The sequence below is a fragment of the Phocoena sinus genome, chromosome 2, assembly GCF_008692025.1.
Source record: "Phocoena sinus isolate mPhoSin1 chromosome 2, mPhoSin1.pri, whole genome shotgun sequence".
NCBI classification, from domain to species: Eukaryota; Metazoa; Chordata; class Mammalia; order Artiodactyla; family Phocoenidae; genus Phocoena; species Phocoena sinus.
This window is the reverse complement of record NC_045764.1, coordinates 159,891,017-159,913,421: the sequence shown is the minus strand read 5'-3', so window position 1 is coordinate 159,913,421 and position 22,405 is coordinate 159,891,017.

The window sequence follows — 22,405 nt, the reverse complement described above, 5'->3', positions numbered from 1 at the left end:
GGAAAAGACAGCTGCAGATAGTTCTATTTTCAGCAATTCTGAACCATGTTAATTCAAACAAAACTTCTGAATTAATTCTAATGAGAATGATTCAAATATTTAAATATAGAACATCAAGTACTTGAAGACATCAAAGAAAATCAAGGTAGTGGTGACTCATGAGGGCAAGATCCAGGAGAAGAAGGCTGCACAGTGAGATAAGCCTGGGATTTGGTAGCATTTTACCTAGTGACATTTTATGAGCCTGGAAAAGTTGCCTTAAAGGTGGAAAAACTGAGCAGTTCTGTCAGAAGCCTCACAGAAGGAGGCAGGCAAAAGTTGACATTCAGGGCCCACCAAGGCTGGAAAGAGCCAGATAAATCCCTTCACTTTGGGATGGGATTTTGGAATAAGGGTTAAATGAAAGAAGAGGTAGAACAACACTTTCAAGGACTGAAATTAAAGTCGTAAATGACCATCAAAAGATGAATGGAAAAAGAAGATGTGGTACATACATACAATGGGATATTACTCAGCCATTAAAAAGAATGAAATAACGCTATTTGCATTATTTCTCTAGGTACATGGATGGACCTAGAGATTATCATACTGAGTGAAGCTAGACAGAAAAAGACAAATATCACATGATATCACTTATATGTGGAATCTAAAAAAAAATGATACAAATGAACTTATTTACAAAACAAAAACAGACTCACAGACTTAGAGAATGAACTTATGGTTATGGTGGGCAGGGGGAGGGTGGGGGAGGGATAGACTGGGAGTTTGGGATTGACATGCACACACTGCTATATTTAAAATCGATAACCAGCAAGGACCTACTGTATAGGGAACTCTGCTCAATATTCTGTAATATCCTAAATGGGAAAAGAACTTGAAAACTAATAGATGCATGTATATGTATAACTGAATCACTTTGCTGTACACCTGAAACTAACACAACATTGTTAATCAACTATACTCCAATATAAAATATTTTTTTTAATAAATAAAAATAAATAAATAAAGTGATCCCAGAATCCTAGTCCCTTAGCCTGATCATTTGTCAGAAGCAAAGCTGAATCATCTCTGGGGGATGATAACAGCATACAGAGCCTTGAATTATTTCGGCAACTTTTCAAACAACTTGTCCAATATTTAATGACAAAAATATTAATTTTTAAAAACCAGGGTCTCTGCTGCTTGGTGGTACTGCTTTGAGGGAGAGGGTGGTGTTCCTGCCCTGAGGGACTGGCTGGGGGGATGAAGACAAAGTGATGTACGGTGGTGACAGATCACAGTGGACAGGAGAGGTTTAAAAGGGGCTCCGTCAGGTGTCAGGCTTGGTAGGAAATGCCTCTGGAAAGCATCTCCACCTTTCCACACACCAAGTGGGTGTGGTCTGGGTCCAGGTGCCCAGATAGTCCGAGGCACTGAAGACTGAGTGCCTGGAAACCACCAGCATCTATATCCAGTCCTCAGTCATGATGTGAACATGAAATGACCTGCGAGGTGTGCTGTCCCAATAACCATGGGCAGCCGATCTCTTTTACCATAGGACAGAACCCAAAGCATGCAGTGGACATATTTAATACCTGTGTGGAGAAATTGCAGCAACTGCCCGAGGGGTATTATACTATATTCGAGTACACGCTGATGTTTGAAAACAATTTCATCCCGATTATCACAAAAGAATGATCGATGTGTGCATCCATGCACAAATGGTGACTGTGAGCCTCACATCCACCAGCCCCGGCCTCACACTATCTGACATCATGCCACTGGCCCTATGAGCTTCAAACTGTGAAGAGTATCTCAGATGTGGCCAGGCCATCTGGGGAAGAAGTCAAAAACCGACAAAGATCTATCTCACAGATAACCAGATGCTTGCCCTGAAGTCTGTAAAAATCTCCATCCGTGACTGAAAAATAGCTCTGTCTAAAGCTTGCCACTGGCTGCTCTTTTGACCTTCAGCTGTGTCCCCTTTCTGATGCAAGAGATCTTTTCATTTATTGGGAATAAATTGTTTACTTCGTGAGACCACCAGTGGAGAGTTACAGCACTGCAGGCCATCCCAGCTGGGGACACAATGGATATTCTTATGTTTGAGGCAGAGGACAAGAGGCCGTGCAGCTTCATGGAGAAAGCGACCAAGGTCAGGAGGCTTCACACAGTTCTCTTTTGGGGCCTCCTCCCCTGGTTATGCTGGTGGGGAAGGAATCTAATGTGCCTGCCACACATCCTGTGTTCATGGAAGCACACTGTCCTTCACATGACACTTACAGTGCTTGACAAAGGAGCAGCAGTAGGGATGGCACCACAGCAGGCCCTGTGGACGTGCCCGTGATGGAGTATGCAGACTCAGGACAAGATAAGCACTGACAGGATGAGGATTGTTCTGAATATCAGCAGAAGCTCCAGTCTCTCTCCAGAGGATTGCACGCTTGTGGTGCCTGCAGGAGCAGAGACTACCAACATGCCTGTTGCAGAAACAGCTAAATATACAGTAATGAGATTCCTTGTCTCAACCTTGCAGAGTGAAATGTATGAATGAAGAGGATGGAAGTCAGTCTCCCAACCCCATGTTGAAGCCTAGAGTGGGGAGGAGGTAAAGGACAGAACTATCACTGGAAGACATTCTAATCACCTCAGACAGGGAGGACAAGTCTGCTCTGACATGATCCTTCTGCTGGTCCTTTGCCCACCATGGAACCACTAGAGGTGAGCAAAAGGAAACTCCAGAGAAAACCAGTGGGCAGAGGACACAGCTCTTCCTTCCACGAAAACACCAACCTCATCCCACTGCAAAGAAGTCTAGGTTATCTCAAACTTTAACGGGGAGCAAATCTACAACTAATTCAGGTTCTTCAAGTTAAAAACCCCAACACAATTAGCTCTTTCTTTAATAACTTCAAAACCTATTGTACCGTACAAACAATAGTACCAGGTTCTACAATTAAAAGATCCAGAAGGACTGGCTACCTGTTGAAAATAAAAATCTGTCCTACCATGTAAACAGTGGACCCAGGCTCTACAATGAAAAGATCCAGAAAGACTGGATCTTAATGAACTTCAAAATCAGCTCTACTAACAAACAGTAGTCCCAGGTCCTGCACAATAAGTATCCAGCAGGATTGGCCCTTTATTAACAAATCTCAAAGCCCACCACACTGCACCTTGTACAGACGTGGACATCACGTCCAGAACAGTGGAGGAGAGCAGTGTGGAGGCCATCAGGCAGCCAGCAGTCTCTGGTGAGGTACTTAAGATTACTGGTATCATGATATATGAGACCAAGTGACAGTAAACTTTGAAGCCTATCAAAACACAACAACAACAACAGCAAACAGGAGCAGAGGAGGAGGACCAGGTTGTTTCCAGTTTAGTTTCATTATTTTTAATAAATAAAACCACCTATTCTTAAAATGAATCTCAATCTTCCTTTTGAATTTACACGTTTCACAGGATTGTAATGACTTCACAGTGGATTCTGTGACATCAACTATGCTGCATTCTGAGGCTCTGCTCTCCAGTCAGCAGAACCCAACTTCACATCCATGTTCAACAGAGCCAATAGGAGTGTGCCACCTTGCCTGAACCTCTCTGCCTTTGGTTTCCCAAGACTGCAGCTGAAAGAAGTACCACCACTTCCCTGCCCTCTTCCTCTATTTCCCCCTGAAAGTCCTTGAACACAGATAAGTCCATTTGTTAGGTTAAACAGGAACTGAACTCATGTCTTTTCAGGATAATCAAAGAGAAGATGAGGAGTAGAGCAGCATTTTCTCATAATCGGAATAGGAAAGGCTTTCCTGTAGGCTTAACAATTCCATTCCTAGGAATGTACCCTGGAGAAACTCACACATGTGCCTCTGGGAGACAACTATGAGAATGTTCATAGCAAAATAATTTGTAAGAGCAAAACACTGTAAATAACTTCAATTGTCCATTGATGGGAGAAGAGTTAAATTATAGTATAGAATGTATAAACACACACATGCATGCACACGCACATAATAAGGGATACTATACAAATGTTGTAGCTAACGATATTGACATGGACGGATCTCAAAAAGAAGTAAAAAACTGAAGTCACACTTGAGGATATGGGGAAGGGGAAGGGGAAGCTGTGACAAAGCGAGAGAGAGGCATGGACAAATATACACTACCAAACGTAAGGTAGATAGCTAGTGGGAAGCAGCCGCATAGCACAGGGAGATCAGCTCGGTGTTTTGTGACCGCCTGGAGGTGTGGGATAGGGAGGGTGGGAGGGAGGGAGATGCAAGAGGGAAGAGATACGGGAACATATGTATATGTATAACTGATTACTTTGTTATAAAGCAGAAACTAACACACCATTGTAAAGCAATTATACTCCAATAAAGATGTTAAAAAAAAAACCCAAAAAACTGAAGTCACAGAAGAACATGTGTGCTATAATTTCTAGAGAAGTTCTAAAATAATACCAAAGAAGTTATTTAGGGTAATATATTTGGTGAAATTAGAGATAAACAAGATCTCTATGATGTAAAAGAGGGAAATGTCATCAGCTATGTACACACACAAGTTTCAGTGGTATTAGTAATTGTTTTATATCATAAACAAGATGATTAGTACACAGCTATTTATTTGAGGATATTTTCACATGTTAACATTGTTTAAATCAGGACAGTCTTAATTGATGTAGTTGTCATTGAACTATCTTAACCATTTTGTTTTAGTACAATTTTACTATTTATGGATTCACAAGAGTGATATGTCAAAAACCAAAGTTTGAAAAATCTGTTTTTAATGAGTATATAAGTTTTTTTGAATTGAAAAGGGAAAAAAGGCATTCAAGAAAACTTGACTTGAATGAAAACCAAGAGAAAGGATAAACAATATAAATAGATACATAGGGAGTCCAAATAAAATAACTAAAATATGGTTGCATTAGTTTGGTGGGGCTGCCATAACAAAGTAACAAAGACTAAGTGGCTTAAACAACAGAAATGTATTTTCTCACAGTCCTGGAAGCTAGGCATCTAAGATCAAGGTATGAGCAGGGTTGATTTTTTCTGAGGTCTCTCTCACTGGCTTGCAGATGCCCATCTTCTCTTTGTATTCATATGGGTATTCCTCATTGTGTGTGTGTGTCCTTGTCTGCTTTTTATATAAGGACACTAGTCATATTGGATTAGGACTCACCCATATCAACTCATTTTACCTTAATTACCTCTTTAAAAGCCCCACCTCCAAATACAGTCACATTCTGAGGTCCTAAGAGTAAGGACTTGAACATATGAATTTTCTCTCACTATATTTGAGACATAATTGTATCAAAAAGTATGCATTGCTTATCTAAAATTTATATTTAATTATTTAAATTTAATATATTTATTTAATTTAATTAATTATTTTTTTTTTTGTGGTATGCAGTCCTGTCACTGTTGTGGCCTCTCCTGTTGCGGAGCACAGGCTCCACACGTGCAGACTCAGCAGCCATGGCTCATGGGCTTAGACGCTCTGTTGCATGTGGGATCTTCCCGGACCGGGGCACGAACCCATGTCCCCTGCATTGGCAGGTGGACTCTCAAACACTGAGCCACCAGGGAAGCCCCTAAATTTAGTATATTTATATACCTCTATTTTTATCTAAAAAATCTGATATGTTAGGATATGTTTAGAAGCAGATTTAACACAAAGAAAAGATAAAGTAGACTATGAAGAAAATTTTGCAGAATGAAGCATACAAATTTTAGAGTATAGGAAATAGAGAAGAATGCATAAGAGAGGATGTATGAGAAGATTCCACACGTGCATAACTGGTGTCCAGAATTTTAGAAAGAGAGAAAATAGAGCTGAAGCAATATTTGAGGTGATAATCACAGAACTTTCCAAAATCTAGGAAGGTATTAACTTTCAGATTCAGGAAGGCTTTTGAAACCCAAGAGACATAAATGAAAAGAAAACTCCACTTGGCACATGTAATAAAACTGTTAACCCAAAGCCAAAGAGGAAATTATTAAAAGTTTCCAGAGAAAATGGGTAATATGTTTGAAGAGCAGTTAGACTTTAAGTTGATGTCAAAACAGTAGTAGTTCAAACTAGAACAAAATGTCTTGAAGGTGCTAAAAAGAAATAACTTAGAAACCTATACCCATACTGAATATGATTTGAGAAAAAATAAAATAAAATAAAGACATTTCACACAAACAAAAACCAAGAGAATTAGTCACCAGCAGATCCACACTAAAGGAAGTATTAAGGAGGTTCTTTAGGTAGAATGAATATGATCCCAGAGAGAAGGTCAGAGAAGCCAGAATCAGTGAGCTGTTATAGAAAAGGGCAAATGTGATCCAAATTCAGTGGACTTTGATATATGACAATAACAATAGCATCTTGTAAGGTTTACAAAATATAAAGAACTAAGATCCAAAACAAAATAGAGCATGAAGTTTGGGTTTTATGATATTTTCATTTTCGGTAAGACAATTTGTGAATTGTAACCTCTAGACTATCCTTTAAATTAATAGAATAGGAGTATAAAACTACCAATCTAATAAAGTAAGAAATTGAATCATCATCATCATCATTGTCCACACAATTCATTCAAAAGCATATAAGAAAAGAAAAAAGCTCATATACCAAGTGAGGAAAATAAAAAGCAAATAGATACTAATCATTTATAGTCACCTTACTAATACTACATACTTACATACTAATATACTTCAATACTAAATACATACTAATCATTTATTTGTTTCAAACGTCAAATAATTAATAAATAAAAGTTCATTAATATACTAGTTATAAGGACATATTTAAATTATAAGAATACAGAAAGATTTAAAAGAAAAAGATGGAAAATATATAGTTACTGTGCAAATGATAAAAAGGTTGGTGTAACTAAATTAATATCAAAGTTGAGTTTGTGGTGTTATCTCTAGTAAAAAGCACTACTAGAGTTAATGAAGAATACTTTATAATCATAAAAATTTAACCTACCCAGAGCACTTAGCAATTTTGAATTTGAGCCTCGAAATAAATACAGCAAAAAAGACAGAATTAAAAAAAAAAAAAAAAAAAAAAACAGGAAAAAAACCCAAAATCCACATCCATTGTGAAATATCTTTCAATTATTGATAGAGTAAAAGGGCACAAATCATTAAGGAAAAGTTCAATTAACATATTTCAGCTGAGTGACACATATATGATTGTCATACATCGATGCCAACAAAAGCAATATTTACATTCTTTTCAAATACAAATGTAATGTTTACAAAAATTGCCTACGTACTGGGACCTAAGCCATGTTTTACTGCATTTTACAGGGTTGAAATCATACAAATTGTGTGCTCTGATTATGGTGAATCTAAAAAAAAAAAAAAAATATGACTGAAAAATCTCCATACGTCTGGCAATTAAGAAATACATTTCTAAATTGTACACAGATCAACAAGAAATCACAGTGGAAATTAGAAAATATTTGAAATTAAATGGTAATGAAATACAAAACATATGTAAAGCAGCCAGTGCTGTGCTTAGAGATAATTTATAAACTTAATTTCATAAGACAAAAAAGAAAAGAAAGACATCAGAAAAGAAAGAGAAATCAATAAGAAGTAAAAGAAAGAATTGAGAGAAGAAGAAATGAATTGATGAGCAAATTATCCATCTCATAAACACCAAATTAAGCCCAGAAAACAGTTAATGCCATAATCAATTGCTGAGCAACCTTATTTAAATATAACCCTAAAGGATCATTAAGCAATACTTATCAATTAAATTTTAAAGCTTTGAATCTGGCAAAGCTTTATTAGTACCTGTGACTGGCTCATTCTGGAATGGCCCCCAAGAGCCCACTTCCCTCTTTCTCATATCCTATTCAATCCCCTCCCCTCAAGTGTGCACAAGTCTTTTTTTTTTTTTTTAACATCTTTATTGGAGTATAATTGCTTTACAATGGTGTGTTAGTTTCTGCATTCTAACAAAGTAATCAGTTATACATATACATATGTTACCATGTCTCTTACCTTTTGCATCTCCCTCCCTCCCACCTACCCTATCCCACCCCTCCAGGCGGTCACAAAGCACCGAGCTGATCTCCCTGTCCTATGCGGCTGCTTCCCTCTAGCTATCTACCTTATGTTTGGTAGTGTATATATGTCCATGCCTCTCTCTCGCTTTGTCACAGCTTACCTTTCCCCCTCCCCATATCCTCAAGTCCATTCTCTAGTAGGTCTGTGTCTTTATTCCTGTCTTACCCCTAGGTTCTTCATGACAATTTTTTTTTCTTAAATTCCATATATATGTGTTAGCATACAGTATTTGTCTTTCCCTTTCTGACTTACTTCACTCTGTATGACAGACTCTAAGTCTACCCACCTCATTACAAATAGCTCAATTTCGTTTCTTTTTATGGCTGAGTAATATTCCATTGTATATATGTGCCACATCTTCTTTATCCATTCATCTGATGATGGACACTTAGGTTGTTTCCATTTCTGGGCTAATGTAAATAGAGCTGCAATGAACATTTTGGTACATAACTCTTTTTTTTTTTTAACATCTTTATTGGGGTATAATTGCTTTACAATGGTGTGTTAGTTTCTGCATTCTAACAAAGTAATCAGTTATACATATACATATGTTCCCATATCTCTTCCCTCTTGCATCTCCCTCCCTCCCACTCTCCCTATACCACCCCTCCAGGCGGTCACAAAGCACAGAGCTGATCTCCCTGTCCTATGTGGCTGCTTCCCACTAGCTATCTACCTTACGTTTGGTAGTGTATATATGTTCATGTCTTTCTCTCGCTTTGTCACAGCTCACCCTTCCACCTCTCCATATCCTCAAGTCCATTCTCTAGTAGGTCTCTGTCTTTATTCCTGTGTTACCCCTAGGTTCTACAAGGCATTTTTTTTTTCTTAAATTCCATATATATGTGTTAGTATATGGTATTTGTCTTCACTCTGTATGACAGACTCTAGGTCTATCCACCTCATTACAAATAGCTCAATTTCGTTTCTTTTTATGGCTGAGTAATATTCCATTGTATATATGTGCCACATCTCCTTTATCCATTCATCTGATGATGGGCACTTAGGTTGTTTCCATCTCCGGGCTATTGTAAATAGAGCTGCAATGAACATTTTGGTACATGACTCTTTTTGAATTATGGTTTCTCAGGGCATATGCCCAGTAGTGGGATTGCTGGGTCATATGGTAGTTCTATTTGTAGTTTTTTAAGGAACATCCATACTGTTCTCCAGAGTGGCTGTATCAATTTACATTCCCACCAACACTGCAAGAGGGTTCCCTTTTCTCCACACCCTCTCCAGTATCTATTGTTTCTGGATTTTTTGATGACGGCCATTCTGACTGGTGTGAGATGATATCTCATTGTAGTTTTGATTTGCATTTCTCTAATGATTAATGAAGTTGAACATTCTTTCATCTGTTTGTTGGCAGTCTGTATATCTTCTTTAGAGAAATGTCTATTTAGGTCTTCTGCCCATTTTGGATTGGGTTGTTTGTTGTTTTTTTTTTTTTTGTTATTGAGCTGCATGAGCTGCTTGTAAATTTTGGAAATTAATCCTTTGTCAGTTGCTTCATTTGAAAATATTTTCTCCCATTCTGAGGGTTGTCTTTTGGTCTTGTTTATGGTTTCCTTTGCTGTGCAAAAGCTTTTAAGTTTCATTAGGTCCCATTTGTTTATTTTTGTTTTTATTTCCATTTCTCTAGGAGGTGGGTCAAAAAGGATCTTCCTGTGATTTATGTCATAGAGTGTTCTGCCTATGTTTTCCTCCAACAGTTTGATAGTTTCTGGCCTTACATTTAGGTATTTAATCCATTTTGAGCTTATTTTTGCGTATGGTGTTAGGGAGTGATCTAATCTCATACTTTTACATGTACCTGTCCAGTTTTCCCAGCACCACTTATTGAAGAGGCTGTCCTTTCTCCACTGTACATTCCTGCCTCCTTTATCAAAGATAAGGTGGCCATATGTGCGTGGGTTTATCTCTGGGCTTTCTAACCTGTTCCATTGATCTATCTTTCTGTTTTTGTGCCAGTACCATACTGTCTTGATTACTGTAGCTTTGTAGTAAGGTCTAAAGTCAGGAAGCCTGATTCCTCCAGCTCCATTTTTCATGCTCAAGATTGCTTTGGCTATTCGGGGTCTTTGTGTTTCCATACAAACTGTGAAATTTTTTGTTCTAGTTCTGTGAAAAATGCCAGTGGTTGTTTGGTAGGGATTGCATTGAATCTGTAGATTGCTTTGGGTAGTAGAGTCAGTTTCACAATGTTGATTCTTCCAATCCAAGAACATGGTATATCTCTCCATTTATTTGTATCTTCTTTACTTTCTTTCATCAGTGTCTTATAATTTTCTGCATACAGGTCTTTTGTCTTCTTAGGTATGTTTATTCCTAGGTATTTTATTCTTTATGTTGCAATGGTAAATGGGAGTATTTTCTTGATTTCAGTTTCAGATTTTTCATCATTAGTGTATAGGAATGCCAGAGATTTCTGTGCATTAATTTTGTATCCTTCTACTTTCCCAAATTCATTGATTAGCTCTAGTAGTTTTCTGGTAGCATCTTTAGGATTCTCTATGTATAGTATCATGTCATCTGCAAACAGTGACAGATTTATTTCTTCTCTTCTGATTAGGATTCCTTTTATTTATTTTTCTTGTCTGACTGCTGTGGTTAAAACTTCCAAAACTATGTTGAATAAGAGTGGTGATAGTGGGCAACCTTGTCTTGTTCCTGATCTTAGTGGAAATGCTTTCAGTTTTTCACCTTTGAGGATGATGTTGGCTGTGGGTTTTTCATATATGGCCTTTATTACGTTGAGGTAGGTTCCCTCTATGCCTACTTTCTGCAGGGTTTTTATCATAATTGGGTGTTGAATTTTGCCAAAAGCTTTCTCTGCATCTATTGATATGATCATATGGTTTTTCTCCTTTAATTTGTTAATATGGTTTATCACATTGATTGTTTTGCATATATTGAAGAATCCTTGCATTGCTGGAATAAACCCCACTTAATCATGGTGTATGATCTTTTTAATGTGCTGTTGGATTCTGTTTGCTAGTATTTTGTTGAGGATTTTTGCATCTATGTTAATCACTGATATTGGCCTGTAGTTTTCTTTCTTTGTGACATCCTTGCCTGGTTTTGGTATCAAGGTGATGGTGGCCTCATAGAATGAGTTTGGGAGTGTTCCTCCCTCTGCTATATTTTGGAAGACCTTGAGAAGGATGGGTGTTAGCTCTTCTCTAAATGTTTGATAGAATTCACCTGTGAAGCCATCTGGTCCTGGACTTTTGTTTGTTGGAAGATTTTTAATCCCAGTTTCAATTTCAGTGCTTGTGATTGGTCTGTTCATATTTCCTATATCTTCCAGATTCAGTCTTGGCAGGTTGTGCATTTCTAAGAATTCATCCATTTCTTCCAGGTTGTCCATTTTATTGGCATAGAGTTGCTTGTAGTAATCTCTCATGACCTTTTGTATTTCTGCAGTGTCAATTGTTAATTCCTTTTCATTTCTAATTCTATTGATTTGAGTCTTCTCCCTTTATTTCTTGATGAGTCTGGCTAATGGTTTATCAATTTTGTTTATATTCTCAAAGAACGAGCTTTTAGTTTTATTGGTCTTTGCTATCATTTCCTTCATTTCGTTTTCATTTATTTCTGATCTGATTTTTATGATTTCTTTCCTTCTGCTAACTTTGGGTTTTTTTTTTTTGTTCTTCTTTCTCTACTGGCTTTACGTGCAAGGTTAGGTTGTTTATTTGAGATGTTTCTTTTTTTTTTTTTTTTTAAACATCTTTATTGGGGTATAATTGCTTTACAATGGTGTGTTAGTTTCTGCTTTACAACAAAGTGAATCAGCTATACATATACATATGTTCCCATATGTCTTCCCTCTTGCGTCTCCCTCCCTCCCACTCTCCCCATCCCACCCTTCCAGGCTGTCACAAAGCACCGAGCTAATATCCCTGTGCCTTGCGGCTGCTTCCCCCCAGCTATCTACCTTACTACGTTTGTTAGTGTGTATATGTCCATGACTCTCTCTCGCCCTGTCAAAACTCACCCTTCCCCCTCCCCATATCCTTAAGTCCGTTCTCCAGTAGGTCTGCGTCTTTATTCCTATCTTACCCCTAGGTTCTTCATGACATTTTTTTCCCTTAAATTCCATATATATGTGTTAGCATACGGTATTTGTCTTTTTCTTTCTGACTTACTTCACTCTGTATGACAGATTCTAGGTCTATCCATCTCATTACAAATAGCTCAATTTCATTTCTTTTTAAGGCTGAGTAATATTCCATTGTGTATATGTGCCACATCTTCTTTATCCATTCATCCGATGATGGGCGCTTAGGTTGTTTCCATGTCCTGGCTATTGTAAATAGAGCTGCAATGAACATTTTGGTACATGACTCTCTTTGAATTTTGGTTTTCTCAGGGTATATGCCAAGTAGTGGGATTGCTGGGTCATATGGTAATTCTATTTGTAGTTTTTTAAGGAACCTCCATACTGTTCTCCACAGTGGCTGAACCAATTCACATTCCCACCAGCAGTGCAAGAGTGTCCCCTTTTCTCCACACCCTCTCCAGCATTTATTGTTTCTTGATTTTTTGATGATGGCCATTCTGACTGGTGTGAGATGATATCTCATTGTAGTTTTGATTTGCATTTCTCTAATGATTAATGATGTTGAGCATTCTTTCATGTGTTTGTTGGCATTCTGTATATCTTCTTTGGAGAAATGTCTATTTAGGTCTTCTGCCCATTTTTGGATGGGGTTGTTTGTTTTTTTGTTATTGAGCTGCATGAGCTGCTTGTAAATTTTGGAGATTAATCCTTTGTCAGTTGCTTCATTTGCAAATGTTTTCTCCCATTCTGAGGGTTGTCTTTTGGTCTTGGTTATGGTTTCCTTTGCTGTGCAAAAGCTTTGAAGTTTCATTAGGTCCCATTTGTTTATTTTTGTTTTTATTTCCATTACTCTAGGAGGTGGGTCAGAAAGGATCTTGCTGTGATTTATGTCATAGAGTGTTCTTCCTATGTTTTCTTCTAAGAGTTTGATAGTTTCTGGCCTTACATTTAGGTCTTTAATCCATTTTGAGCTTATTTTTGTGTATGGTGTTAGGGAGTGATCTAATCTCATACTTTTACATGTACCTGTCCAGTTTTCCCAGCACCATTTATTGAAGAGGCTGTCCTTTCTCCACTGTACATTCCTGCCTCCTTTATCAAAGATAAGGTGTCCATATGTGCGTGGGTTTATCTCTGGGCTTTCTATCCTGTTCCACTGATCTGTCTTTCTGTTTTTGTGCCAGTACCATACTGTCTTGATTACTGTTGCTTTGTAATATAGTCTGAAGTCAGGGAGCCTGATTCCTCCAGCTCCTTTTTTCGTTCTAAAGATTGCTTTGGCTATTCGGGGTCTTTTGTGTTTCCATACAAATTGCGAAATTTTTTGTTCTAGTTCTGTGAAAAATGCCAGTGGTAGTTTGATAGGGATTGCATTGAATCTGTAGATTGCTTTGGGTAGTAGAGTCATTTTCACAATGTTGATTCTTCCCATCCAAGAACATGGTATATCTCTCCATCTATTTGTATCATCTTTAATTTCTTTCATCAGTGTCTTATAATTTTCTGCATACAGGTCTTTCGTATCCTTAGGTAGGTTTATTCCTAGATATTTTATTCTTTTTGTTGCAATGGTAAATGGGAGTGTTTTCTTGATTTCACTTTCAGATTTTTCATCATTAGTATATAGGAATGCCAGAGATTTCTGTGCATTAATTTTGTATCCTGCTACTTTACCAAATTCATTGATTAGCTCTAGTAGTTTTCTGGTAGCATCTTTAGGATTCTCTATGTATAGTATCATGTCATCTGCAAACAGTGACAGCTTTACTTCTTCTTTTCCGATTTGGATTCCTTTTATTTCCTTTTCTTCTCTGATTGCTGTGGCTAAAACTTCCAAAACTATGTTGAATAAGAGTGGTGAGAGTGGGCAACCTTGTCTTGTTCCTGATCTTAGTGGAAATGCTTTCAGTTTTTCACCATTGAGGATGATGTTTGCTGTGGGCTTGTCATATATGGCTTTTATTATGTTTAGGAAAGTTCCCTCTATGCCTACTTTCTGGAGGGTTTTTATCATAAATGGGTGTTGAATTTTGTCGAAAGCTTTCTCTGCATCTATTGAGATGATCATATGGTTTTTCTCCTTCAATTTGTTAATATAGTTTATCACATTGATAGATTTGCGTATATTGAAGAATCCTTGCATTCCTGGAATAAACCCCACTTGATCATGGTGTATGATCCTTTTAATGTGCTGTTGGATTCTGTTTGCTAGTACTTTGTTGAGGATTTTTGCATCTATGTTCATCAGTGATATTGGCCTGTAGTTTTCTTTCTTTGTGACATCCTTGTCTGGTTTTGGTATCAAGGTGATGGTGGCTTCGTAGAAGGAATTTGGGAGTGTTCCTCCCTCTGCTATATTTTGGAAGAGTTTGAGAAGGATAGGTGTTAGCTCTTCTCTAAACGTTTGATAGAATTCACCTGTGAAGCCATCTGGTCCTGGGCTTTTGTTTGTTGGAAGGTTTTTAATCACAGTTTCAATTTCAGTGCTTGTGATTGGTCTGTTCATATTTTCTATTTCTTCCTGATTCAGTCTTGGCAGGTTGTGCATTTCTAAGAATTTGTCCATTTCTTCCAGATTGTCCATTTTATTGGCATAGAGTTGCTTGTAGTAATCTCTCATGATTTTTTTTATTTCTGCAGTGACAGTTGTTACTTCTCCTTTTTCATTTCTAATTCTATTGATTTGAGTCTTCTCCCTTTTTTTCTTGATGAGTCTGGCTAGTGGTTTATCTATTTTGTTTATCTTCTCAAAGAACCAGCTTTTAGTTTTATTGATCTTTGCTATTGTTTCCTTCATTTCTTTTTCATTTATTTCTGATCTGATTTTTATGATTTCTTTCCTTCTGCTAGCTTTGGGGTTTTTTTGTTCTTCTTTCTCTAATTGCTTGAGGTGCAAGGTTAGGTTGTTTATTCGAGATGTTTCCTGCTTCTTAAGGTGGGCTTGTATTGCTATAAACTTCCCCCTTAGAACTGCTTTTGCTGCATCCCATAGGTTTTGGGTCGTTGTGTCTCCATTGTCATTCGTTTCTAGGTATTTTTTTATTTCCTCTTTGATTTCTTCAGTGATCACTTCATTATTAAGTAGTGTATTGTTTAGCCTCCATGTGTTTGTATTTTTTACAGATCTTTTCCTGTAATTGATATCTAGTCTCATGGCGTTGTGGTCGGAAAAGATACTTGATACAATTTCAGTTTTCTTAAATTTACCAAGGCTTGATTTGTGACCCAAGATATGATCTATCCTGGAGAATGTTCCATGAGCACTTGAGAAAAATGTGTATTCTGTTGTTTTTGGATGGAGTGTCCTATAAACATCAATTAAGTCCATCTTGTTTAATGTATCATTTAAAGCTTGTGTTTCCTTATTTATTTTCATTTTGGATGATCTGTCCATGGGTGAAAGTGGGGTGTTAAAGTCCCCTACTATGAATGTGTTACTGTTGATCTCCCCTTTTATGGTTGTTAGTATTTGCCTTATGTATTGAGGTGCTCCTATGTTGGGTGCATAAATATTTACAATTGTTATATCTTCTTCTTGGATCGATCCCTTGATCATTATGTAGTGTCCTTCTTTGTCCCTTTTAATAGTCCTTATTTTAAAGTCTATTTTGTCTGATATGAGAATTGCTACTCCAGCTTTCTTTTGGTTTCCATTTGCATGGAATATCTTTTTCCATCCCCTTACTTTCAGTCTGTATGTGTCTCTAGGTCTGAAGTGGGTCTCTTGTAGACAGCATATATAAGGGTCTTGTTTTTGTATCCATTCAGCCAATCTGTGTCTTTTGGTGGGGGCATTTAGTCCATTTACATTTAAGGTAATTATTGATATGTATGTTCCTATTTCCATTTTATATATTGTTTTGGGTTCGCTACTATAGGTCATTTCCTTCTCTTGTGTTTCGTGTCTAGAGAAGTTCCTTTAGCATTTGTTGTAAAGCTGGTTTGGTGGTGCTGAACTCTCTCAGCTTTTGCTTGTCTGTAAAGGTTTTAATTTCTCCATCAAATGTGAATGAGATCCTTGCTGGGTAGAGTAGTCTTGGTTTCAGGCTATTCTCCTTCATCACTTTCAGTATGTCCTGCCACTCCCTTCTGGCTTGTAGGGTTTCTGCTGAGAGATCAGCTGTTAACCTTATGGGGATTCCCTTGTGTGTTATTTGTTGTTTTTCCCTTGCTGCTTTTAATATGCTTTCTTTGTATTTAATTTTTGACAGTTTGATTAATATGTGTCTTGACGTGTTTCTCCTTGTATTTATCCTGTATGGGACCCTCTGTGCTTCCTGGACTTGATTAACTATTTCCTTTCCCATATTAGGGAAGTTTTCAACTATAATCTCTTCAAATATTTTCTCAGTCCCTTTCTTTCTTTCTTCTTCTTCTGGAACCCCTATAATTCGAATGTTGGTGCGTTTCATGTTGTCCCAGAGGTCTCTGAGACTGTCCTCAGTTCTTTTCATTCTTTTTTCTTTATTCTGCTCTGCAGTAGTTATTTCCACTACTTTATCTTCCAGGTCACTTATCCGTTCTTCTGCCTCAGTTATTCTGCTATTGATCCTATCTAGAGTGATTTTAATTTCATTTATTGCATTGTTCATCGTTGCTTGTTTCATCTTTAGTTCTTGTAGGTCCTTGTTAACTGTTTCTTGCATTTTGTCCATTCTACTTCCAAGATTTCGGATCATCCTTACTATCATTATTCTGAATTCTTTTTCAGGTAGATTGCCTATTTCCTCTTCATTTGTTAGGTCTGGTGGGTTTTTATCTTGCTCCTTCATCTGCTGTGTGTTTTTCTGTCTTCTCATTTTGCTTACCTTACTGTGTTTGGGGTCTCCTTTTTGCAGGCTGCAGGTTCGTAGTTCCCGTTGTTTTTGATGTCTGTCTCCAGTGGCTAAGGTTGTTTCAGTGGGTTGTGTAGGCTTCCTGGTGGAGGGGACTAGTGCCTGTGTTGTGCTGGATGAGGCTGGATCTTGTCTCTCTAGTGGGCAGGTTCACGTCTGGTGGTGTGTTTTGGGGTGTCTGTGGCCTTATTATGATTTTAGGCAGCCTCTCTGCTAATGGGTGGGGTTGTGTTCCTGTTTTGCTAGTTGTTTGGCATAGGTTGTCCAGCACTGTGGCTTGCTGGTCATTGAGTGAAGCTGGGTGCTGGTGTTAAGATGGAGGTCTCTGGGAGATTTCCGCTGTTTAATATTATGTGGAGCTGGGAGGTCTCTTGTTGACCAGTGACCTGAAGTTGGCTCTCCTACCTCAGAGGCAGAGCCCTGACTCCTGGCTGGAGCACCAAGAGCCTTTCATCCACACGGCTCAGAATAAAAGGGAGAAAAAGTAGAGAGAATTAGTAGAAGTATGAGGAAAGAAAGAAGGAAAGGAGGAAAGGAAGGAAGGAAGAAAGAAGCAAAGAAGGAAAGAAAGGAGGGAGGGAGGGAGGGAGGGAGGAAGGAAGGAAGGAAGGAAGGAGGGAAAGAAGGAAAAAAAGACAGAAAGAAAGATGATACAGTAAAAATAAAATAAAGTATAATATAGTTATTGAATTAAAAAATATTTAGAAAAAAAAAAGGGACGGATAGAACCTTAGGACAAATGTTGGAAGCAAAGCTATACAGAGAAAATCTTACACAGAAGCATACACATACACCTTCACAAAAAGAGGTAAAGGGGGAAAAATCATAAATCCTGCTCCCTGAGACCACCTCCTCAATTTGGGGTGATTCGTTGTCTAAAGGAGGGAGGGAAGGAAGGAAAGAAAGAACGAAGGTAAAGTATAATAAAGTTATTACAATTAAACTTAATTATTAAGAAAAATAATTTTTAAAAAAAAGTCATGGACGGATAGAGCCCTAGGACAAATGGTGGAAGCTAGAGTATACAGACTAGATGTCACACAGGAGCATACACGTACACCTTCACAAAAAGAGGAAAAGGGAAAAAAATCATAGATTTCGCTCCTAAATTCCACCTCTTCAATTTGGGATCATTCCTTGTCTATTCAGGTATTCCACAGATGCAGGGTATATCAAGTTGATTGTGGAGCTTTAATCCGCTGCTTCTGTGGCTGCTGGGAGAGATTTCCCTTTCTCTTCTTTGTTTTCACAGCTCACAGGAGCTCAGCTTTGGATTTGGCCCTGCCTCTGCGTGTAGGTCGCTGGAGGGCGTCTGTTTTTTCGCTCAGACAGGACGGGGTTAAAGGAGCCGCCGATTCGGGGCCTCCGGCTCACTCAGGCCGGGGGTTGGGGGATGGGGGAAGGAGGGGCACTGCGTGCGGGGCCGGCCTGCGGCGGCAGAGGCAGCGTGACGTTGCGGCAGAGGCCGGCGTGACGTTGCACCAGCCTGAGGCCCGCCGTGCGCTGTCCCGGGGAAGTTGTCCCTGGATCCCGGGAACCTGGCAGTGGCGGGCTGCACAGGCTCCGCGGAAGAGGGGTGTGGAGAGTGACCTGTGCTCGCACACAGGCCCCTTGGTGGCGGCAGCAGCAGCCTTAGCGTCTCCCGCCCGTCTCTGGGGTCCGCGGTTTTAGCCGCGGCTCGCGCCCGTCTCGGGGGCTCGCGCCCTCAGCCGCGGCTCGCGCCCGTCTCTGGGGTTTGCGCTTTCAGCCGCGGCTCACGCCCGTCTCGGGGGCTCGCGCCCTCAGCCGCGGCTCGCGCCCGTCTCTGGGGTTCGCGCTTTTAGCCGCGGCTCGCGCCCGTCTCTGGAGTTCCTTTAAGCAGCGCTCTTAGACCCCTCTCCTCGCGCACCAGGAGACAAAGAGGGAAGAAAAAGTCTCTTGCCTCTTCGGCCGGTGCAGGCTTTTCCCCGAACTCCCTCCCGGCTAGTCGTGGTGCACTAACCCCTTCAGGCTATGTTCAAGCCGCCAACCCCAGTCCTCTCCCTGAGCTCCGTCCAAAACCAAAACCTTAGCCTCAGCTCGCAGCCCCGCCCGCCCCGGTGGGTGAGCAGCAAGCCTCTCGGGTTGGTGAGTGCTGGTCGGCACCGATCTTCTGTGCAGGAATCTCCCCGCTTTGACCTCCGCACCCGTCGCTGTGCACTACTCCGCGGTCCCGAAACTCCCCCCTCTGCCTCCCGCAGTCTCCGCCCGCGGAGGGGCTTCCTAGTGTGTGGAAACTTTTCCTCCTTCACAGCTCCCTCCCACTGGTGCAGGTGCCGTCCTTATTCTTTTGTCTCTGTTTTTTCTTTTGCCCTACCCAGTTACGTGGGGAGTTTCTTGCCTTTTGGGAGGTCTGAGGTCTTCTGCCAGCCTTCAGTAGGAGTTCTGTAGGAGTTGTTCCACGTGTGGATGTATTTCTGGTGTATCCGTGGGGAGGAAGGCGATCTCCGCGTCTTACTCTTCCGCCATCTTCAAGGTCCCCCCCGAGATGTTTCTTAAGGTAGGATTGTATTGCTAAAATATTCCCTCTTAGAACTGCTTTTGCTACATCCCATAGATTTTGGGTCGTTGTGTCTCCATTGTCATTTGTTTCTAGGTATTTTTTGATTTCCTCTTTAATTTCTTCAGTGATCACTTCATTATTAAGTAATGTATTTTTTAGCCTCCGTGTGTTTGTACTTTTTACAGATCTTCTCCTGTAATTGATATCTAGTCTTATAGCATTGTGGTCAGAAAAGATACTTGAAACAATTTCAATTTTCTTAAATTTACCAAGGCTTGACTTGTGACCCAAGTTATGATCTATCCTGGAGAATGTTCCATGAGCACTTGATAAAAATGTGTATTCTGTTGTTTTTGGATGGAATGTCCTATAAATATCAATTAAGTCCATCTTGTTTAATGTATCATTTAAAGCTTGTGTTACCTTATTTAGTTTCATTTTGGATGATCTGTCCATTGGTGAAAGTGGGGTGTTAAAGTCTCCCATTATGAATGTGTTACTGTCGATTTCCCCTTTTATGTTTGTTAGTATTGCATGTGTTGGGTGCATAAATATTTACAATTGTTATATCTTCCTCTTGGATTGATCTCTTGATCATTATGTAGTGTCCTTCTTTGTCTCTTCCAATGTTCTTTATTTTAAAGTCTATTTTGTCTGATATGAGAATTGCTACTGAAGCTTTCTTTTGGTTTCCAATTTGCATGGAATATCTTTTTCCATCCCCTTACTTTCAGTCTGTATGTGTCTCTAGGTCTGAAGTGGTTCTCTTGTAGACAGCAGATATATGGGTCTTGTTTTTGTATCCATTCAGTCAATCTGTGTCTTTTGGTGGGAGCATTTAGTCCATTTTCATTTAAGGTAATTATTGGTATGTATGTTCCTATTCCCATTTTCTTAATTGTTTTGGGTTCGTTATTGTAGGTCTTTTCCTTCTCTTGTGCTTCTTGCCTAGAGAAGTTCCTTTAGCAGTTGTTGTAAAGCTGGTTTGGTGGTGCTGAACTCTCTCAGCTTTTGCTTGTATGTAAAGGTTTTATTTCTCAATCAAATCTGAATGAGATCCTTGCTGGGTAGAGTAATCTTGGTTGCAGGTTTTTCTCCTTCATCACTTTAAATATGTCCTGCCACTCCCTACTGGCTTGCAGACTTTCTGATGAACAATCAGCTGTTAACCTTATGGGGATTCCCTTGTGTGTTATTTGTTGTTTTCCCCTTGCTGCTTTTAATATGGTTTCTTTGTATTTAATTTTTGACAGTTTGATTAATATGTGTCTTGGCATATTTCTCCTTGGATTTATCCTGTATGGGACTCTCTCTGCTTCCTGGACTTGATTAACTATTTCCTTTCCCATTTTAGGGAAGTTTTCAACTATAATCTCTTCAAATATCTTCTCAGTCCCTTTCTTTTCATATTCTTCTGGAACCCCTATAATTCGAATATTGGTGTGTTTAATGTTGTCCCAGAGGTCTCTGAGACTGTTTCAGTTCTTTTCATTCTTTTTTCTTTATTCTGATCTTCAGTAGTTATTTCCACTATTTTATCTTCCAGGTCACTTATCTGTTCTTCTGCCTCAGTTATTCTGCTATTGATCCCATCTAGAGTATTTTTTTCATTTCATTTATTGTGTTGTTCATCATTGTTTGCTTCATCTTTAGTTCTTCTAGGTCCTTGTTAAATGTTTCTTGCATTTTGTCCATTCTATTTCCAGGATTTTGGATCATCTTTACTATCATTATTCTAAATTCTTTTTCAGGTAGACGGTCTATTTCCTCTTCATTTGTTAGGTCTGGTGGGGTTATATCTTGCTCCTTCATCTGCTGTGTGTTTTTCTGTCTTCTCATTTTGCTTATCTTACTGTGTCTGGTGTCTCCCTTTTGCAGGCTGCAGATTCATAGTTCCCGTTGTTTCTGGTGTCTGTTCCCAGTGGCCAAAGTTGGTTTAGTGGATTGTGTAGGCTTCCTGGTAGAGGGGACTAGTGCCTGTGTTCTGGTGGATGAGGCTGGATCTTGTCTTTCTGGTGGGCAGGTCCACATCTGGTGGTGTGTTTTGGGTTGTCTGTGGACTTATTATGATTTTAGGCAGCCTCTCTGCTAATGGGTGGGGTTGTGTTCCTGTCTTGCTAGTTGTTTGGCATAGGATGTCCAGCACTGTAGCTTGCTGGTCGTTGAGTGAAGCTGGGTGCTTGTGTTGAGATGGAGATCTCTGTGAGATATTCGCTGTCTGATATTATGTGGAGCTGAGAGGTCTCTTGTGGACCAGTGTCCTGAAGTTGGCTCTCCCACCTCAGAGGCACAGCACTGACTCCTGGCTGCAGCACCAAGAGCATTTCATCCACACCGTTCAGAATAAAAGGGAGAAAAAGTAGAAAGAAAGAATTAGTAGAAAGAAAGAAAGAAAGAAAAAAGAAAGAAAGAAAGGAGGGAGGGAGTAAGGAAGGAAAAAAGAAAGAAAGAAAGAATATAAAGTAAAATAAAGTAAGACAAAATATAATAAAGTTATTAAAATAAAAAATAATTATTAAGAAAAAAATTAAAAACAAAAAACAACAAAAAATGGACAGATAGAACCCTAGCACAAATGGTAGAAGCAAAGCTATAGAGACAAAATCTCACACAGAAGCATATACATACATACTCACAAAAAGAGGAAAACGGGAAAAAAAATCATAAATTTTGCTCTCAAAGTCCACCTCCTCAATTTGGGATGATTCGTTGTCTAAAGGAGGGAAGGAAAGAAAGAAAGAAAGAAGGAAAGAAAGAAAGAAAGAAAGAAAGAAAGAAAGAAAGAAAGAAAGAAAGAAAGAAAGAAAGAAAGAAAGAAAGGAGATAAAGTAAAATAAAGTTATTAAAATAAAAAATAATTATTAAGAAAAATTTTTTTAAAAAAAAATGAAGGATAGAACCCTAGGACAAATGGTGAAAGCAA